Below are 16845 nucleotides of genomic sequence, written 5' to 3'. Positions count from 1 at the left end.
ATTTTTAAAATGATTAATTAATAGAAACAGAAATTGCAGAATATGGAAATACAGTTTTGCCTCAGCTCTGGTATGCTGAAGGAATTAACCAAGGAGAGAGGTTCATCAAGAACACACTAGACCTGATGCCAACTTCGATATTATGGTTCACACTTGCTGAGGGCTCTTTCTGTTCCTCTTCCTGTCTTGTCTGCTCCCTCCTCTCCCCTCCCTTTCCTTCTTTCTCAAAACCGCTCCCCCTGCAAAAAAAAACTATTTGCTAAATGAATTGCTGGTGTTAACAATCTATACATAACCCTAATTACAAGGAAGATGATGAAGATAACTGAAACAGGATATCCAGATTCTTTTACACTAAGAATCGATGAATATGTAGCACTGACTGCTAAATTAGAAGGAAGTGTTACGTCTCACTTATGCATTCGGCTCATTTGTGGACAATGAGGTAGGTAAATGTGGAGGAGAATTAGAGCCACCAGAACCTTTACTTTTAGATGTAGGACCTGCCTGTCCTGGTCTGTGGGGATTAAGGCAACCAGGCAGCAAGCTAGGATTGGGGATAATCCAGAGCCCAAAACATACTCCAGGGACCCCTAGATATCTGAGAACCAGACCAGGAGTTGCAGGCTCCAGGGGCTACAGGGACTAGATGTGAGATGGAATGAGCAGGGTCTGTTCTTTGTAGGTATGTGCACGTTGCATATTAAACATGTAGGAATGGTCTTGGGTTCCTCTAAGCATTGTACAGCTGACCATCTGTTTCTGTTGGTTCCACCTGCATCTGTGGATTCAACCAAATGGAAATTGAAAATATTTGAAAAAAAATTCCAGAAAGTTCCAGAAAGTAAAAATTTGAATTTGCAGCATGCTGGCAACTATTTGCAGAGCATTTACATTGTATTAGGTGTTATAAATAATCTAGAGATTATTTAAAATATATAGGAGGATGTGCACAGGTTATATGCAAACACTATGCCATTTTATATGAGACACTTGAGCATCCATGGACTTTGGTATCTTCCTAGGGGTCTTGGAAACAATTCCCTGTGGGTACCAAGGGATGGCTATATTTTACTTTTTTTTTTTTTTTTTTTTTTTAATTCTTAAAACTCTCAGAGCTCTTGCTTTGCCACTTCTGAAAAATTTATGGGAAATGAGAAATACCCCTCTACCATAAAGAAAAAATGGGAGTGAAAGTATAGTAGTAAATAAAAACTTAACACTCGGCTTCATTGTTGGAGACATTTAGGGAATAGTGGGGACTGTGGCAAACTGGGAAACACATGTATCACTTCCGTGGGCAGGAACTACTCTGCTCAGCAGATTGCTTCATGAGAGAATATGGATCCAGTACTCATTTTTCTTACTTCTGTCTAGATAGTGAAGGAATACAATTTAAGCAAATATCTGGGAATGGGGAACAACACAGAATCAGATCAAATGGGAGCAGTGGGTAGTGAGGATGGCAGAAGCTACAGAGATAGGCAATTCTGAAAGCATTCTTGCCTCGGGAACAGACACTTTCCCTTCTAGCTTTATCAGAAACCTGTAACAAGTTTCCCAGGCAACATCCAGTCTGGCATAGCCTGAAAAATGTGCTTCTGACACACAGCATAATTTCTTTACAGGCAAATTCTAGCACCAGTTCTCAGAGTCTTACCAACCCAAGAATGGAAGCTGAGATGGTGCAAATTTTAACCCTCCCATTAAGTACAGAATTCTTAATGAATTCTCATTTCTTTCTCTTTATAGTTCATTGAAATCAAGTTCTCAAAGTTCTTCTAAGGGTTGTTTTTATCTGTGGTGCTTAAAATAAATATAGATAATTGGATATTTGTGACACGGCTATGCTGGTATTGCAGCTGATCTGAATGGATTTTAATATTTCTTCACCGGTGTTCCTGCTGTGGCACAGTGTGTTAAGGATCCAGCATTGCCACAACTGTGGTGTTGGTCACAGCTGCAGCTCGGGTTCTATCCCTGGCCTGGGAACTTTCATATGCTGTGGGTGCAGCCAAAAAAAAAAAAAAAAAATTTTTTTTTCACAGTTGGGCCTGTTTTCAAAGAGGCTCAGGTTTACTCAAAGATGAACTTTAATAAAATACTGTCAATAACCATACTATTTAAGACTTTTGAAAGACTTCCAAATAACTTCAAACAAATCTCTACTTTGTTTGGGAAATAGAATGTAAATGAACAACTGTACCTTTTATGTGTTTTATTTTATATTTTTATTTTTGGCTGCTCCAAGGCATATGGAGCTCCTGGGCCAGGGATCAGATCTGAATTGCAGCCTCGAACTAAGCCACAGCAATGTTGGATCCACTGTGTTGGGCTGGGGATCGAACCAGGGTCTCAGTATTCCAAAGCAGCTGTCGATCCCATTGTACCACAGTGGGAACTGCCACTGTGCCTTTTAATCCACATCTCTCATGGGCCTTTGGCTGTTAATCTGTCTTTATTGTTTTTTCCATCTACTCTCTAATAAGCTAAACTAAGATTGATAAGAGTTATTGGTCTGACACAGCAGAGGAAAGCTATAGGCACATTGTATCCTGATACCAGCAAGGCATTTGACAATGCCTATCAATATAACATTGTAAATAAGATGAAGAAATACGTATGAACCAGATGACAGCACATTTTAGTGCATTCATAGCATCTACATTCCACATTCGACACAGCATTCAACATTGATTTAGCAGATATTTACTCGGAATTTACTATAGACGGGTGACTGCTCTAGGTTCTACAAGTATAGGAGTGAATACGGATTTTTTTTTTTGTACAGAGCACTGAGAAGCAATAGAGGTTTTAAAGAAGGCACACACATGTACACACACAATATGTACAAATACACATGTAATTTAAAAAACAGGTAACTCTATCCTCACCAACAGTGGATATTGCAATATAAAAATAATTTCAAAATGCCATAAGCAAAACATGTTATATTATTGAACATAATGATATATAAGATATATATTAATAGACTATTAAGCATAGAGTTCCCATACACAATCCTCCCACGCCCAGAGAGTCCCCTGTCATTAACTTTTGCCTTAGTGTGGTACATTTGCTACAACTGATGAACCAATCTTGATACATTATTTTAACTAAGGTTCTTAGTTCACATTCGGGTTCCCTCTGTTGTATATTCTATGGATAAATGTTTATTTGTACCCATCATGTTTTATGGTGTCATGTATTATCACATATCACCACATCGTGTATCCACCACTGCAGTATCATACATAGTAGTTTTCGCTGTCCTGAAAATTCTCTGTGCTTTATTTACTCATCCTCTTTTCTCCCAGAAGACTTATCAACTACTAATCTTTCTATTGTCTCTACAATCTGCCTTTTCCAAAATGCCATATAGTTATAATCTTTCAGTATATAGCCTTTTCTAATTGGCCTCTTCCACTTAGCAATATCCATTTAAGGTGCATCCACGTGTTTCCACAGCTTGACAGTTCATTTCATCACTGAATACTATTCCATTTCCTAAATGTATCACAGTTTGTTGTTTATCCATTTAGCCACTGAAGGACATCTTGGTTGCTTCCAAGTTCTGGAAATGATGATAGAGGTGTTATAAACATTCAAATGCAGGTTTTTGTGTGGCCATAATTTTCAACGTATTTGGGTAAATACCAAGGGGTACAGTTAATGGATCGCAGAGTAAGACTAAGTTCAGCTTTATAAGAAACTGCCAAACTGTCTTCTGAAGTGGCTGTACCATTTTGCATTCCCACCAGCAAGGAATGATAGTTTCTGTAGCTCCACATCCTCTCCAGCATTTGGTGTTGTCACTGTTTGGGATTTTGGCTATTCTAATAAGTGTCTTACTTTGTTTTAGTTTATCATTCCTTAATGATATATGAGATTGAGCATCTTTTCATATACGTATTTGCCATCTATACCTTCTTAGTTAAGGTGTCTATTTAGTTCTTTTGCCCATTAAAAAAAATAGGTTGTTTGATTATTTTTAAATTTTTTAAATTTATTTTTTCTTTTTTTGGCCATCCTGAAGCATATGGAGTTCCTGGGCCAAGGATCCAATCCAAGCCGCAGCTGTAACCTACACCACAGCTGTGGCAACACAGGATTTCTTAACCCACTGTGCCGGACCAGGGAGTGCACCTGCGTCTCGGCGCTCCAAGGATGACACCAAACTCATTGTGCCACAGTGGGAACTACTGTTTGTTTTCTTATTGTTGAGCTTTGACAACTCTTTGTACATTTTGGAGATAAGGGTTTTTTAAATTATTTTTTCAAGTTTTATTAAAGTATAGTTGATTTATAACATTGTGGATAACTTCTTAATGAGATACATACTTTGTAAATATTTTCTACTAATCTATGGCTTGTCTTTTCACCCATTTGACAGTGTCTTCTGTAGAGCAGAAGTTTTACATTTTAGTGAAGTTATACTTACCAGTTTTTCTTTCATGGATGGCACTTTTGGTGTTGAATCAATGGCAAAGCTCATTGCCAAACACAGATGACCTAGATTTTCTTTCTATATCTTCTTAGAGTTTTAAAGTTTGCCTTTTACATTTAGGTCTGTGATCCATTTTGAGTTAATTTTTGTGAAAGGTGTAAGGTCTGTCAATTCTTTCCTTTGCTTTTTGCCTATGGATGTCCAATTGTTCCAACACCATTTGATGAAAAGTTTATCCTTTCTCTACTGAATTGCTTTTGCTCCTTTGTCAAAGATGAATTGATTATACTTGTGTGGGTCTATTTCTGGACGATTTATTTTGTGTCATTGATATATTCGTCTCTTCTTTTGCCAATTTCACATCACTATAATTTTGGAGTAAGAATTAAAGCCAGATAATGTCAGTCCTCCGAATCTGTTTTTTTTTTTTTCAATATCACATTGGCTATTCTGGGTCTTTTGCTTCTCCATATACACTTTAGAATTAGTTTGTCAATAGCCACAAAATAACTTGCAGGAATTTTTATTAGGATTAAATTAAATCCGTAGATCAAACTGGAAAGAACTGACATCTTGACAATATTGACTCTTCTTATCCATGTATTTTGATCTTCTTTGATTTCTTTCATCAGAGTTTTATAATTTTCATCAGATTGATCTTGAATATATTTTAAAGATTTTTCCTTAACTATTTCTTTCTTTTTTTTTTAAATGATGCTAATGTAAATGGTATTTTAAATTTCAAATTCCAATAGTTTGATGCTGGAATACAGGAAAGCAATTACTTTGGTGTTAATAATCTAAATTTTGCAACCTGTCTATAATCACTTATTAGTTCCAGGAGGGTTTTTTTTTGTTGTTGTTGATTCTTTGGGATTTTGTTTTGCTTCTACATAATCATGTTATTTTGTGAGCAAAGAGTTTTATTTCTCCCTTCCCAATTTGTATACTTCCTCCTTTTCTTCTTCTTCTCTTTCTTCTTCATCTTATTTCCTTAGGACTTTCAGTACAATTTTGAAAAGGAGAGGTGAGAAGGGGCATCATGACTTTGTTCCTAATCTTAGGGAGAAAGCATCTAGTTTCTATTAAGTATGATGCTAGATGTAGGTATTTTGTCGATCTTTATTAGGTTGAGGAAGTTAGCCTCTATTCCTAGTTTGCTAAGTTTTTGTTTGTTTTAATTATGAATGGATATTAGATTTTTTCAAATGCTTTTTCTACATTTATTGATATAATCACACCTTTAGTCTGTTGATATGATGAATTACATTAATTGATCTTCAAATGTTGAATCAGCCTCATGTACCTGGAATAAAACCCATATCAAAAAAAAAAAAAAAATCCCAGAGTTCCCTTTGTGGCTTAGTGGAAACAAACCCAACTAGTATCCATGAGCATGTGGGTTTGATCCCTGGCCTCACTCAGTGGGTTAAGGATCCAGCCAGCATTGCCTTGAGCTGTGGTGTCAGTCACAGATGCAGCTTGGATCTGGTGTTGCTGTGGCTGTGGCATAGGCCAGTAGCTGCAGCTCCGATTCAGCCCCTAGCCTGGGGACTTCCACATGCTGTGGGTGCAGCCTTAAAAAGGAAAAAAAAAAAAAAAAAAAAAAAAAAAAAATCCCCCTTCATCATGGTGTATAATTCTTTTTATACATTGTTGGATTTAATTTGCTCATATTTTGTTGAGAATTTTCAGATCTATGTTAATGAGAGACACTGGCCTGTAGTTTTAACTTCTTTAATGTTTTTGTTTGGCTTTGCTGTTAGGGTGATGCTAGACTCATAGGATGAGTAGGAAGTATTCCCTCAGCTTCCATTCTGGAAGAGATTGTAGAGAAATGGTATCATTTTTTTCTTAAATATACGGTAGACTTCACCAGTGAATTCATCCGAACCTGGTACTTTCTCTTTTGGAAGATTATTAATTATTAATTCAATTTCCTTAGTAGATACAGGCTTATTCAGATTGTCTGTTTCTCCTTAGAATGAGTTTTTGTTGATTTTCTTTCAAAGAAATAATCCATTTCATCTAAGTTACTATATTTGTGGGCACAGAGTTGTTAATAATACTCTGTTAGGATTCTTTTAATGTCCATAGGATCAGTCATGATAGTCTGTCTTTCATCTCTGATATTAGCAATTTGTACCTTTCTTTTTTGTAGATCATTATATTTTAATATGCAATTTTTATTACAAGTGAAAGCACATGTCTTTTCTTTTTCTTTCTTTCTTTTTTTTTTTGTCTCTTTAGGGCCGCAGCCATGGCATATGGAGGTTCCCAGGCTAGGAGTCGAATCAGAGCTACAGCTGCCGGCCTGCCCCACAGCCACAACACTGCCAGATCCGAGCTGCATCTTAGACTACACCACAACTCATGGCAACATAGGATCCTTAACCCACTGATGATCCATGAGGCCAGGGATCGAACCTGCAACCTCATGGTTCCTAGTTGGATTCGTTTCCGCTGAACCACGACGGGAACTCCCACATGTGTTTTCATATAGCCAGTTTTATTTCATTAATAAACTAACAACTTATGTACTCTGCCTATTTATTTATTTATTTATATAGGAACACAAAGACACACATACTTTATTCTTTTTCTGAATTAGTATTAAGGCTGTAGACACCTAGAAAGGAGTGAGTAGACCCTCTCATAAAGGCCTCAAATTTCTTATGAAAGAAAATTATGTAAATAACAAAAACTTAATTAAAGGAGGAGAAAATAATAATATAGCCACTCAATGTCCATATATATCTTTACTACTTACAAGGACCATTTTTATATTTTTGATCCTCGCAATCACCCTAGAAGGCAGCCAGGTTTCAGTCTTTCATTCTAATGAAGTATTTTCTCCATAAACCCTGAAGAATGCCAAGAAAAGTTTGCTCTTGGACCCTAGATTCTGTGTATTTTAAGAATAAATAGAAGTTTTTTTAAAAAGCTGTTCTTCTTAGTTTCAGAAATTGTATTGAACTTTTTTTTTTCATAGTCCATCGTTTACAAAGAAGATACGAAATGTCTGAAGTCCACCTTTGATTCTTTTCGGATTCACTCTGACTAAGCAACATTTTTAGTTGAGAGAGTGCTTCTTTGTTTTGTTCACATTCTCTGAGAAACTAATAGGTGTTGACTGTCCAGATGTAGGTGTTCTGAAATTCAATGCTGGGCTCTTGCCCTTGGAACCAGACGTATGATTTAGGTTTGCAGAGCTTAGAGTCTTTCTCTCTGGGGTCTTCAGGCTGAGTTTACTTGCAGGAGTGGAAGGATTGCTCTTGAAGGCTGATAGGGAGCTTCTGCCTTTACCATGATGTTTAACTGTTCTGTTGCATGTTTTACAAGTAATCAGCAATACACGTTTGGATTCTTTGTATTTTTCCAGAATTTTTGCTTCTTTAAAACTGAGTGTATCATTTCTTGCTTCTTGATTAAGAAGCTTCTGCATTTTGGGTGTCAGTTTTGGGTGTCTAGACTTATCAGGGACCAGCAACTGGAAACAGTATGGACACGTTCCTTCAAAAGAGCTTTTATCATCGTGTGACGAACTGTGGGCCCAGAGAAGATAGCAGGCCTGGCCCGGGCAGCTCTCTTGTAGTTTCCATCCGCAGCCTCAAGGTAGTGCTTCTGCCTCATTGTCACTTCCAACTCCTATTTTTTAATTTTATCCAAGGCTTCTGATACAGGAAACTTTACCTTTTGTTCTGTCACACATGCTGTGAATATTTTTAGCCCAGATTATTATTGCCTCTTAATTTTGTTATTTTTTCACACATAAACTTTAGATGAAGTCTTTCAGTATTTCGAAATTATTTCTTCCTTTGCTATCATGTTAAATAACACCTAACATTCACTGAGTACTTACTATGCATCGGGTATTATATAAAGTGATTGACATATATTATCTAAGTTAAACTTCAAAGAATCCTCTTGGTAGGTACGATTATCCCCATTTTATGGATGAGGAAACTGAGGCACAAACTAGTATTTGTTTCAGGTGGGCACAGAGCCAGGGTTTGAAGCTGGCTCTAATGACAGACACTCAGCCCCTGAGTGTTACTGCCTCCCAGAGAAGTGCTGCCACTTGAAGATGGTAGGATTCATCTACATATTTTAATGGTTTACATATTTTTTTAAAGGACACTCATAAACACCCTACTTGTAAAAAGTTAAGATTTTCAAACTTTATAACATAGAGCTATGTGTCATAGCCCTAGCAAGTTTAAAAGAACTCATTTATTTTGGAATTGAAATTGATACATTAGTTATTTGATTGATCTTGTGGAAAACTGAACTAATAGAATATTAGAAAATGTGGGAGAAATTTTAAGAGACAAAGAAAACTAAGCAATTTTTTTTAAAGGCAATTTATTAACTACAGAAAAAAAAGCAAATGGTAAAACAAAAACATGAACATAGTGCACACAACATTAAGTTGTGAATACTATTTTCATGGGCATAGTAAAATGAAAAATGAATATTTACACAAAAAAGTGAACAAAGGGTGAGGCAGTAGAGAACAGAAAAAGAGCAAGAGACAGCTGTAATTCTGAGGTGTTGCTATTTCTAAATAAATTTATTTATTTACTTATTTTTGGCTGCGTCTGCAACATGTGGAAGTTCCCGATCAGGCATCGAACCCACACCACAGCTGTGACCTGAGCCACAGCAACGATAACGCTGGATCCGTAACCTGTTGAGCCACAAGGGAATTTCTCTAAATGAATTTAGAAGGACAATCAGAGGAGGAAGGTGGATCGGTAGAGGGAAATGGAATAATAGCCTTCCATCCATCAATTATTTGATGTTGTTGCAGGTAAACTTAGCGAATATGGGGAGTGGCCGTTTCATTTTCTCATGATCTCCATTTCCCCCCTTGAGACAGAGCTCAACTTTTAGAAATATTCCTAACACTACTGCAAAAAGACTAAAACAGGTTTCTTTTTCTCTCATTCGAAAACACATCTTCTCTTAACAAGTTAAATACACAATGTGAATAAATAATTCACAATACCCAAAAGGGAGATAAGAACTTTAAGTAGAATTACAAAACAGAATAAAGGGACAGTGTTATTTTTGAAGAGAACAATTTCATTTTCAAATTTTGCCACTCTGTAGCTTTCTCTGCCTCATTAAAACCCTGGCCATTTATTGCTGCTTTCCCATCTAAGGAACAACTGTACTTTAAATAGCACATGGAACTCCTACCAGGGTGACCTTTCTTCTTGGCAGGTCATCTGACAATATTAACTAGAATACTTTGTTCCATGGTTCCCAGAAGAGCAGGAGACCTTAATATTTGGAGAAGCTTCATCGTTGAAACAGTCTGAGCAGACTGCCAAGGATGATCAACTCCCTTTGCCTTGAAGATGTTTCTCTCGTGTTGGCAATAAGTAGATATCAAAGGGACATTTATGGGTCTAAACTAGTTCCAGGGCTTGTAAAGGAGCCCACCCCTGAGACGAGGCAGGCGGTGGGGAGACAGATCTGTTTCAGGGGCATGGGAGGAAGTTTTCTGAAGGATGCTGGCAGCAAAGGGCAAGCAGCCAGTACTGCAGGGAGGTCTTCACGCAACGTGAACACGTGTCCCTACAGGTGGCAGAGAGCGCATGGCAAAAGCACCTCAGGAACAGGACATCTTCAATGCTGAGGTAAGTAGGCAGGAAACCGGGAACCGAGTTTAGTGAGGGCAGGAGCAAGGCCCCAGCGGGGGAGAGACTGAGCAATGAAATGGGTTAAAAACAACAACTCGGGAAAACAAGTGCAGTCATCCCAATTGGGTCCCAGATGGCAGACTCTGAAATAAACTAGTGAATGCAATTGGCAAAGAAGCTTAGAAGCTTGGTTGCCTCATATGATTTACGGGACTTGAGAGGTGCGCTGATCTTCATACTGAAATTTATGTCAAAAGGTGAAAACACAGTTCTCACTCCCCAGTGAACCACGATTTAAATCACTCAGGGCTGAGTGTGTCCAAGGAGGTCTTTGTCTCTAAAGGAGATTTCAAAAAAAAATCCTTATAATTTATAAAAGTCACCCATAATTTGCATCTGTTCCTTTTGGCAGTTCGCCAAAATTCCCCATCTTCTGCACTAACCATCGCGGTAATCCAGGTGAGCGATGGCAGTGGTGATGGAAGGGATGATGGGACAAGGTCATGGATCGAACAAGGACTGGAGTGGAGTGGGGGATGGGCAAGAATCATGAGCAGAGAAGTATTGTACAGAATGGTTCCTTGATGTTAAAAGATACACTGGAGCATATTACAGTCTTTTAATTTCTTGGAGCAAAAATCAATTGGAAGAGAACAGAGCCTGATCAGAAGTGGTTAGGAGCCTGCCACCAATGGGATCTCTGAGAGAGGTTTTATAAAGGTGGAAGCAATGTAAGAAATTATTGGTTGGCTAGACCTTATAGCCTTGTTGGCTGTCTGGGGCTGGATGTGCTTAGGTTTGGATTTCGCACCCGTGAGGCATTTACAGGCTTCAATTTGGGTTTGCTTATGTGGGCTGCTGTGGCATGAGTGCCACTGGTCTTATATGGCTTCCGTAGTGAATTAAATCAACACTGGTTTCTGGTGGGGCTTGGACAACCGAATGGACAGTGACGTCAGCACAGTGATGTCAGGGGAGGGACCACCTGATGCCTGGGCTCACAGCCTGACTCCATTTTTTCCTTCCTGTGTAAACTTGAGCTAATTACTTAACCTCTCTCAGCTTTTATCTGTAAAAACAAGAATAATTCTACTCAGAACATTGTTGTGAGAATCAAATGAGAGTTCATGCCACTAACTTGACACATACATTGAGACAATACTAATTGCGAAACCCTGAATTCAAAGCCCAGTATGCTGGCAGAGACGTGAAAAACAATCAACACGCTACAATAGGACAAGTGATAAGAGCTAAAATATTAGTTTCTTTTTTTTTTTTTTTTTTTTTTTTTGCCTTTTTCTAGGGCTGCCCCCACGGCACATGGAGGTTCCCAGGCTAGGGGTTGAAGAGGAGCTGTAGCTGCCGGCCTACACCACAGCCACAGCAAAGTGGGATCCAAGCCTCCACTGCAACCTACACCACAGCCACAGCAAAGTGGGATCCAAGCCTCCACTGCGACCTACACCACAGCTCACAGCAATGCTGGATCTTTAACCCATCGAGCGAGGCCAGGAATCGAACCCGAAACCTCATGGTTTCTAGTAGGATTCGTTAACCACTGCACCATGATGGGAACTCCTAGCTTCTTATTTGAGGAGTCCAGAATCAGGCATTCTGCTTACAGGCGTGGGGAGAGAGGAAGGGGGATTTGAGCTAGGCTTGAATGAATACATTTCCACCAAAATGCATTCTCCCCGCGGACACATTAATCTCTGTGGGCCTCGGTTTCCTCAGTGAGGGATAATGACAGTAACCATCTCAAAGAGTGACTGTGAGGGTTAAATGAAATGATCCCTGAAGAATGCTCAGCACAATGCCTGGTATATACAGCAAGTATTCCATCAATATTAGCTATTTTTATTAACGTTATTACTATGGAGAACTTTAGGAGTCATGAGCGCCGATGGACTCAATGACATATCAAGGTTACTGCTAGTGAGTAGGAGAGACTAGACTAGAATCCACGCCACAATTTAATGCTTAAAATGAAAGGAGAGCTCTGGACTCAGCCATCCTACTTTTTCTGTGGGAGATTCTAGAGAGTTTTGAAGAGTTCCTACTGTGGCTCAGCAAGTTAAGGATCTGACGTTGTCTCTGTGAGGATGCAGGTTTGATCCCTGGCCAGTGGGTTAAGGATCTGGTGCTGCTATAAGCTGCAGTATAGGTTGAAGACGTGGCTGGGATCCAGTGTGGCTATTGCTGTGGCATAAGGTGCAGCTGTATCTCTGACCCCTGGCCCCTGTGCTGAATCCAGCTTCAGCAGCTTGGGTTGCTGTGGAGGCATGGGTTCCATCCCTGGCTCGGCACAGTGGTTTAAAAGATCCCTCGTTGCTGCATTTGCAGCTCCGATTCAGTCCCTGGCTTGGGAATGCCATATGCTACAGATGTGCTAAAAAAAAATAAAAATAAATTAAAAAAAAAAAAAAAAGAGTGGTGGATCTTTTTGTGCAACTCAGAGAGTTCAGACTTCAGCAAGTTTTCCCAAAGGGAAGTTCTGAATGAAATCATTTAACATTTGAATGAGCTCCTATATAAAAGTATTACCCACTTTGACAGGTAATCAGTCTGCAGTACACATCAATTCACTTTTTCTTACCGAACATCTTTGGTTTTGCTCTTTTTTTCCCCCCCAGGCTGCCTATTTCTCTTATTTCAGCCCTCTAAAACCCCATTCTCTGCAGCCTTTTTGATTTTCACATCAAAAGAAAATAAAAGCAAGAAGAATAGGCTCTACTTGTACTTGACACTCATTTACCATCTACTGTGGTTTAGAAGCTTTTGGCGGGAGCTATGGAAGGAGGCAGAGTGTATACGACAGCTTCCATCTTTGAGACAGTTGCTGTTTTGTTCGAGCAAACTGGATTCTATGTGCAATGAGAAAACAATGTAACTCTAGAAGAAAGGACAGCTATTCCAAGGAGATATTGGACAGAATGGATATATTCCCCCAGAGGAGACAAATAAACTGGGGTTGTGTGTAGCAGGAGCTAATGAGCATGAGAAGAGAGAAAAGAAGCATTTCTTTGGCCAGTGCTCTGCTAGGTGTTCCATACACTATCTGGATGATTCTGAGTCAGCTCTAAAAATGGTAAAGATTGGCAAAGAAAAAGGTGGCAGTTCTCATTAGAATCACCTAGTACTTAACAAGCAAACAAACAAAGCTGCACCCAGCCCCCACCCTCAGAGATTCTCCTTCCTTTATCCTGGGGCAGGGAGCCAAGTGTCCACATATTGAGAAAGATCCCAGATGATTCTAACCAAGGCTGAGAAGCACTGCTCTGGGGCAAAGACCAGATGACAAATATTGGCAAGTCAAATATGAGTAGAGAGCTAATACATAAGACAGTGTTTTCTACACAATATGTGGGACTAAAATGTTATCACTGTCTTTCTGTGTGGAGGTTGTACCTAGAGACTCCCTCCAATGGTCTTGAACGAATGTACTTCAAGCAGGATGCTGGGCACATTGTATTGAAGTGGGCATGTGGGTGTGTGGGGAGGAGGGTGAGGGTGAGCAAGAGAGGTGACGGGTGGGGCTGGAGGACCTGACCCACAGAGGTCTCTTCTGTGGATTCTCATGATGAAAATAAAGGTCTGGAGCAGCAGCAAGTGAGGCCCGGGGCTTGCCAAACATCTCGGGAGCCTTCCGTTTGGAAATTTCAAGGACGCCTATTTTGTCGTAGGACTGGTTGAAGTGAATGCCAAGCTGGAGAGGAACAAAAGATGGGATTCGAGAGTTTGACTCATAGTCCATGATCACTGATTATTTGCTGAAATGAAGACAAAATGTGGGATGGCGATGTGGCATCAAAAAGAAGCGATGACCCAGTGAATTAGTTCACTGTGTTTGGATTTGATGCTACTGGCAGCAGACAGCCACCATATAGCCTTGAGAAGTGTTTAAGGGCCTGTAAATGATTGAAAACTGAAGAAATAAGCATGTGTCCAAGGTTACGTATCCATTAAATGGACTTTATTTGCATCATGGGAATGATGGTCGCTACGATAGTTTATTTAAACAAGATTGTGGACTCTTCTTTTCTGAACAGGGTTGTACCATACGGTTCGGTAGGTTGCTCATGGCACAAGAATGCATAAATAGAGCTGGTTCTGAAATCAGTCTGTCCTGTGCTCCCTAAGCCATGCACCTGAGTCTGGGCAGCACCTGCCCAGGTGAAAGGATGCCTTTTCCCACCTCACACAAAGGCGCCCCAAGGAGTAGCAGCAGCCTATCTCTGAAGGTCTGAAGACACCGTGTCTTAGGTGGCTTCTCAAGATCACTTCCAGACTCAGTGGGTAGGAAACCAGGGATGTGAGCAATAAAGTGGGAGGAAGAAGAGAAGATAAAAATGATGGAAATGTAAGGCAGAAGAAACGAAAAAGAACAGCAGAGGGAGGTTCTGAGACAAGTGGAGTCTCCATACCCCATCCCCGCCTTCTCCACCCCCAGCATCTTTCTGATATTGTAAGTAAACATGGAGAGAAAGTTCACAGTGACCTAATGAATGGTGGAAATGAAAACTGGGCAAAATGCAACACGGAGGCATTTCAGCAATAAGAAGCAACATGAATCTGGCATCCAAATCCAGCGATTGTATAACCAGGGCTAGTAAAAGTCTGTTTGACCAGCAGCAAGTCTGTTTTCAGGGAGAACATGCAAAATGAGCATGTTTCCAATGGTTTCTGTGCTGCTCTTCACTTTCATCCAAATCCCTTCCTCTTCAGCCCACACCAGCACTATCGTGGAACCGGCTGGCTACTGCTTATGGATCCCATTTCAATTTGGATAATGAGAGTTCCCGTATTACCTTCATAGCTGCAAGGCTCTGCCACTCTCACCTCTAACTGCTCACTCTTCTGGTGCACAGTCAGAAAAAGAAGTCCTAAACTCTGACCAGCAGTTTGGTCTTGAAATTACCTAAGAAATGGCTGTCAAGTTCCTTATGATTTCTGAGGAGAGCATAATTTGCGCATTAGAAATGGAGCTCATGATACCTAAGCAAAGGATTTCATAGAAATACATCAGATTAGTTCAAAGAATATTTGCCTGCTGGCTCACAGTATATCCCATGCTTTTCCAAAGACCAGGAAGACCTGGGGTCAACCCTCTGGATGCTCATCCCCATAAGGCTTTTGTGCGGAACATTACCGACTCCTATGAATTCCAGCTGAGGAATTTATAACATGATCTGCTCCCCTTGGGATTAGCCTTTAAAAAATTTATTGATTCATCTAACATTTAATAGACTCCTAACTGTGTTAGCTGCTGGGAACAAAGATCACTGAGGCATGGCCCCTGCTTCCAAAGTCCTTATTCGGTAAGGGGAGACAGACATTTAATAAATGTCACAGAATGCTCTGGTGCTGTGACAGATGTGTGTCTGGGAACAGAGGGGACACAAAGGGTGAGTAGGTACTCCCAGGCTGAGCAACCTGTAGGAATAAGGCAGCCGTGGGTCAAAGAGCTTGGGATGGTCAGGAAGATGCAGGCAGATCCAGCTAACCAATTGCAATCTTGTTCTTGGAAGCAGGTGGGATCAAGGATACGTCGCAGAGGAGTTGGGAGCTGGGGGGCACATATAGAGAGATGTCAGTGGAAATGTAACCCCCAAAGCCACAGTCTTTACAAGACCTGGCCCCCATATGGTGAGTCTAGAGTTCCCAGATATGCCTTCAATGAAGCCAATGCAATGAACAAGAGGCATTCCAGAATGTGCAGAATTGCCTGGGAGATGGAATGTTCAGACAGTGACTCCCCCATCGCCTCTGGTCCTCGGAGCTGAATTCCTGAGCATGTTTAGTCTCTGTCTCAGCTGCGAAAAAATAGATTTTAAAACATTGATACGTTTACTGTTTAGTGCTGGGTTTGACCATTTAAGCCTGTCACTGAGAGAAGATGAAAAACATTTCTCACTGTACAGGGCTGCCTACGGGTAAAACAACATCCCTCTTTCTCTCTCTCCTTCTCCTTTATTCTTTCTTCCTTTTTTTTTTTTTTTTTGAAATTGGGTTAAAAATTGCCTTGGATTATAGGGAAGAGGTGATTTTCATCAGTCCTGGATCTTTTCCCCTGCCTTTTCTCCCTGAGATTGTCAGTTTCCTGACACTTGATTTTCTCTAAAATTTCCATCCCTCTCTTGGTTTTCCATGGTCTCTCCCTGTAAACAGGACTGCTCAGAAACCCTTACTTTTTGAACTTCTTACCTGGAACCATCTACCTGGATCCTTTACCTAAAATTTTCTTCCTTCCTCCCTCCCTTCCTTCCTTCCGTATTGAACTATAGTTGATATACAATATTATGTTAGTTTCAGGGTACAACATAGTGATGGGACATTTAAATAAATTACGAGGTGATCACCACATTAAGTCTAGTGACCATCTATTCCCATAAAAAGCTTTTATAGTACCATGGATGATATTCCCTCTGCTGTAAAATACATCCCCATGAGTTATTTATTTTCTATCTAAAAGTCTGCACCTCTTAATTCCTTTCACCTATTTAGTCCGTCCTCCCACCCTCATCTCCGCTGGCAACCACCATTTGCTCTTTTATTGTGTGTGCGAGTCTATTTTTGTTTTGTTTTTTAGATTCCCCATATAAGTGAGATCATATGGCATTTGTCATTCTCTGAGTTATTTCACTTAGCATAACATCCTCTAGATTCATCTATGTTGTCGCAAATGGCAAAATCTCATTCTTTTTCTGGCTGAGTAATATTCCAGTGTGTGTCTGTGTGTATCACATC

General features: G+C 39.9%; 1 protein-coding gene, 1 long non-coding RNA gene and 1 pseudogene across 5 annotated transcripts in view; all 3 read right to left on the bottom strand.

The window, feature by feature from the left end:
• LOC100626841 (uncharacterized) overlaps positions 1–16845 on the bottom strand; it is a 132702-nt gene that overhangs the window by 1924 nt on the left and 113933 nt on the right.
• PCED1B (PC-esterase domain containing 1B) overlaps positions 1–16845 on the bottom strand; it is a 201775-nt gene that overhangs the window by 79960 nt on the left and 104970 nt on the right. The gene's annotated exons all lie outside the window — the stretch shown is intronic.
• LOC146403495 (ribonuclease MRP subunit p24 pseudogene) lies at positions 7300–8080 on the bottom strand (annotated as a pseudogene).

This window comes from Sus scrofa, chromosome 5 (assembly GCF_054392235.1).
Source record: "Sus scrofa isolate SSC_HxYL_T2T_F1_AM1 chromosome 5, Sscrofa_HxYL_maternal_Yorkshire_Landrace_v2.0, whole genome shotgun sequence".
Lineage (NCBI taxonomy): Eukaryota > Metazoa > Chordata > Mammalia > Artiodactyla > Suidae > Sus > Sus scrofa.
The sequence above is the reverse complement of the archived record's forward strand: the minus strand, read 5'-3'. Positions and strand labels throughout refer to the sequence as shown.